Source organism: Fundulus heteroclitus, unplaced genomic scaffold (assembly GCF_011125445.2).
Source record: "Fundulus heteroclitus isolate FHET01 unplaced genomic scaffold, MU-UCD_Fhet_4.1 scaffold_221, whole genome shotgun sequence".
Lineage (NCBI taxonomy): Eukaryota > Metazoa > Chordata > Actinopteri > Cyprinodontiformes > Fundulidae > Fundulus > Fundulus heteroclitus.
In genome coordinates this window covers 112,501-118,012 of record NW_023396633.1, presented here as the reverse complement: position 1 = coordinate 118,012, position 5,512 = coordinate 112,501, and positions in this window count along the sequence as shown.

Genomic DNA, 5,512 nt, shown 5'->3' with positions numbered 1-5,512 from the left:
GTTGAAAGCCGAGAAAGAAAGGAGGCCCACTCCAGAACTCTGGGAGGTGGCGTGGCTAAAAAAAGCTTCTCCCTTCCATTCCTTGCGCCAGTCTGCTTCATTGTTAATATCACTGTGCGTTTCTTGTAAAAATAAAACACTGATTCTTTTCTGTTTTGCTGTCTCATAAATCATGGTGCGTTTAACAGCCTCCCTAGTTCCATTGATATTTAAAGAAGCTATTCTAAAATTATCCATGTTGGGTAAAAGGCTAAAAACAACACCACAATAAAATATGCACAATGAAAATAATAATAAGAAGCTAGTGCTCATCATTATATTCAAAATTGTTTTCTCACTTTTCCCGTACTATTCTTTAGTCTAAAAACCTCCTGATCAGAAAACCCGGACTCTTCTTTTCTTCTAATATAATATCTCGCAGAGAAATAAAATATTTTTAAATTGGGAAAATATTTTTCTACTTTTATTCCTCTTAATCCTTTTGTTTCCTGGAGAAAATTATTAAAAGACTCAACAGGATATCGTGCCTCTGCACTGCTGCCCTGGGACAGAGACACCTCACTGCTGTCAGACAGCTCACCCTCACTGTCACTGCTGTCTGACACATATTTTCTCTCTGTGGCCAGCCTGCTGACCTGCTTGCTGGTCTGGACAAAAGCTACCACATTTTTCCTCTTACTTCGTCTTTTTAAATTCATAGGAGCCTCCTGCTCCATCAACTGCTCCCCCTCGCCTTTCTCCTCCACAGGAGCCACCACAGGCTCCTCCACACTCACCTCCTCTCCACCTGCCATGCACCTCACCTTTCCCTCCCTGATCTCCACACACACCAGTCAACTCACCACCAGTCTCATCCTCCTGCTCCATCTCACCCTGATTCTCCCCCTTCTCACCAGTCACACAAGTTTCTCCATCACCGCTGCGGCATGTGCTCCAGCCTCGCCGGACACACCCACCTGCTCCCCAGCTGCCACAGGCTGCAGCTCCGCGGAGCCGACCCGTTTCTGTTCGGGCACAATTTTATCAAATGTCCCTCCTGTCCACAGCCGAAGCACTTCATGCCGGATGAGGTGGCGAACAAGATGTAGTCAAATTCGTCCACTCTCACCCGGAAATGCAGATTTAACTCCTCGTCGCGTTTATTCAGAATCATGAAGAGTTGTCTCCGGTGGGAGACAACATGCTTCAGCAGCGGTGATTTACACCCCGACAGAATCTTTTTAATCACCCTGGTAGCGGGCTGCGTGAGCGGCAACACCTGGAGGAACTAGCCGTTCACCGAACTGCCCGACTCCACCAACAGGTTCGCCTGCTCAACCCGCTCAACAGACAACACTTGATGGAATTGTGCCCAATAATCTAACCCACCGCTAAACAAACGTCCTCCACGCTGCACGGAGACCCGGCACCCACCTTGATGCCGTTCCTCCGTGTCAGCGCGGAGAAGACGCCAGAACCACCACCCACCACCATGGCGTTCAAGACGCCGACCTGCCGCCGGGCAAAACCCGACGGCCACCAAACCCCACAAAACCCACCAAAAAAACAAAGTAAAACAACTTTATACACAATATTTACACTCACCCAGTGAAAAAGGATAGAAAAGAGTAAGAAAAACCACTCGAACAGATCTTTCTCACTCGCTCTCTCTTCCGCTCCTTCACTCACACTCCTCCCACATGAAGTAGAAGAAGAAGAGGGAGGATTGGCCTGGGAGTAGCAAAGCGGAAACCCTTGGTCGGTCGATCCACAGACCACAGACATCGGCTGTTTCTCAATTCACGAGAACACAAGTTTGTATTTGCGTTCTTGTCAAGTCTGTTCTCGGTAAGAACACAGGAAGATCGGACTTGACGAGAACGCGAGCACGCAGCACGTATTGTGTATTAGAACAGAAGTATACTCGTGACGTCATCACACCCGCTGTTTTGAACATTTCTTTAATGCTCAAAACTATTTATACACAACACCATCATATCTTATTGAAAACGTTTTTTTTTTTAATTAATTTCTAAAAAGTATAAAAAATATCTAAAATAATTACAGAATTGTGAGTATAAAACCAGCAATAGCAGGAAATTCTTTGTGGGGAGTTGTATTTGTTGTAGTTGCAGAGGCGATTGAATCTTCTTTAAAAATCAGCACTTTGTAGAATCAAAATGAGCAATACGAGCAATATTGCTGTTGCTTCAGTGGTTGGCCAGCTTTACCAGCAGGCTGAAGAGGAGTTGATGCAGTTGAGGAGGCAAATCCGAGCAAGGAGAAGATTGATGCAGCAGAGGAGGCTCAGAAGGCAGGCTTTGCTCACCCATCTATTGCCAACTGGTAGGCATTTTAAGATTGACAGCCTATTTCCTACTTTTATCTTTAAAAAAACATTGAGGATGGTATTAAAAACGTGATCAGGTTGAAATTGTGACTATTTTTACTATAATTAATTAAAATGAAGACCCAGTTTTAACATTAATAACAGTAGGGTTAATCTACTTTATTGCACCTCCTGACCTTCACAGCATTGATCATTAAGAAAGGAAAAAAAACACATTTTTATGTCTGTCCACCTTTACAGTGATTAATCTATAAATTATGTGCAGTTAGTTCAGCCCATTTTTTCCGTGAAATGGTAAAAATACCATAGAAGGGAAGCCATTTGTTACATTTACTATACATTTTACCTTTTCTTTCTTGAGAACTAAAATAATCTGCATGATAAGTAGGTATAGTAATATGTTGTGAAAAGGTGACAAAAAACAATTATGGTAACATTTGGCATTTTTTATTTTCAGGAAGAAACAGAAACAAAATATGTGACGATAAACACCTCTGTGCCGATCCTCCAAATGTTTTTTAATGAAGGAGACCTGAAACCAGCCTTCTAGCTAAACAGGGCAACCATCGTCCTCCTCCTTCAGCTGTTGCCCATCCAGAAGGCCCATGGATGGCCATAGGAGATAGAGGTACTGGTGACCCTCTACTGGCTGGCCTGTGGTGCATCCTATAGGGAAACAGCTTGCCAGTAAGATCTCTTACCTTCTTGTCCTTAAATAGAGCCAACAATGACACACAATTGATACAATGAATATATGAATTGGATAGAAGATTAAGACATATCAGCATATTACCTAAATTACAAGTTAATTATATATTTGGTACAGGTCAAGTGGAGGAATGTGTTGTGCAATTATACACTGTTTAAAGGTATTAAATGTTTCATAAGTAACTCTCTGCCTGTTAAGTATTGTCTGGTGATGATCAGCTCTTAAGCTGATATCAAGACAACGGTTGAAAGGGATGAATTCGAGCACTAGCGATCTTTTAACAGCAAAACCTGTACACACAGAATAAAAGGAGTGACAACTTCTTTTCAAGTCCAAGAATTTAATAACAGAAATAAAATGAACATCCAGAGAACATCACTATTTAATGTTGTTTACCTGAATTAGCACAATATTTCGATTAATAAATCCTCTCTACTAGGCTAGTGAAACTTAACTAAACTACTAAGCAAAATGAAGATAAAAAGAAGCTAAACTAAAATACTATTTACAAGCAAAGGCAAACAAAAGACAAAACAAAAATGGTTGGTCATAATCAGAATACTTAAGTGAATTTTTGGTTCACTGCAGATCTGATTAACAAAAACATGGAATGGATTTAAAACATTTGCCATGTATTTCAATCCATTCACAATGCAAAGCTCAAGTCAAACAAAACATTGTTTGTTAAAATAATATTCTGAGGACCGGTTTGTCCTGTAAAATCATTTAATTCAGAATCGCTTGCCTTGGTTTATGCGATTTTACCTCCGCCCGCTAGGGGGCGCTACAGTGATCATCGCTAACCTGGTTAAAATCTATAGTTATCAAAATTGTCTTGAAAACCGGCATTAATATACCATATTGATGCGGGAATAAGGCTCATAACACCATCGGAGGATGGCGGAGCAGAACAGTTACGCTTTATGCTTTAAAACGAACTCCTGTTGAAATGTCTGAAACCAGATGTTAGCAAGGCTAATAGCAGTTTGGCTAGCGTGAGCTACCGGTTAGCCCTTTTGTTCTAGCCCTTTGTTCTAAACACCATGGGTCACAAAGGTTTACAAATCGTTTCCCAATAAACCTTTTAACTTCACCCTCATCTCGCCCAAACCTCTGTCCTTTGTTTCGTGTCAGTCCTGTCCAGTTTTGGCCATTCACGGGAGGAGCGTTGAAGGAGGGAAGTTGTTGGCTAGCGCTAGCGGGCTAGCGCTTGGCTCTTGGCAGGCTAGCGTTAGCCTTGCAGCAGCATTTGGCTAACGATGTGGTCTGGATGGCTTGGAGGCCACGTTCTTTGACCGGGATGCAGTCCAATTTGAGCAGATCTCTCCTCGGCATGGGGACGTTGCTCCTGTGCCGGCGTTTCAGCTCTGCGTTGCCTGGAATCAGCTCCGTCTGTGGTGCGCTGAGAAAGCAGAACAAAGCTGACATAGACGGATTCCTTCACTTCGGCATCTGTTTTAAGCAGAAGTGAGAGACTTATCTTTGAATCGGCTGGCAGTTTCTCCCTATGCCAGGGAGGAACTGAGTTTCAGAAAGGCTCATTCTCACTCAGCTCGCGGCCTCTTCCAGGCCCCATCAATGGTTCCTGGAGGCCTTCAGTCACATGGCTCCCCCCTCTCCTTGAGTGCTGGTCCTCAGAGGGTTTGAAGGTGTGTGTCTCAGCAGCTTGGAGTCAGGAGAAGAGCGAAGAGAAGAGAAGTTCTTTGTCTGTGGGAGGAAGGTTTTATCTCAGCAGGAGTGGTCACAGCTGACCTCCTGCTGGGAAAAAGGGTCGTCCAAGCCTTGGGGGTCTCATGTTACGGGCAGAGTGGAATTCCTTTGTGACCCTCTTCCACTGTTGAGAATCCAATCCGAGATCAAATATTTATCATGGCCTATTATGGCATAACAAATGCTACAACAGGCACCACACCAGGGTGAGAAACATCAATGGACGTGCCTTTGGTGGTCTGAAGACACGGTGGCGTTCCATCTTCTTAAGGGTGCTGTAGGTCCACCTGACGTTTGCCCCAAAAGTAATCGCCGCCTGCTGCATCCTCCACAAAATTAGTATAGAGGCAGGGGACCAGCTAGACGTGGAGGACGAGGAGGTCAACCCAGAGGAGGACGGCTATCCGGCGGCTGAAGACAGGGAGCTGCTCTAGCTGGCTGCATGTTTAAGTGAACATGACTACATCTGACTTAACGTAGATCAGAGTCATGTTCACATGCTGCTTCGTTTATTTTTTTTTCACCACCTGTGAATATACATTAAATAATCAGTAAATTAATTTCCATTCCAACTATTTTTAATTGTAAGTTTATATGCGTTGTCTATTTGTATAAGATCTTAATGAGTTATTTCTTTGTTTTAAACCATGTTAGTAACTGTTAATAATTTGTTATATATATTACACCTTCATTCTGTTCCAAAGATAAAACATTTGTATAAAATAAATGTCTGTTATTTTGATATACTAGTAGTACTATTGTTT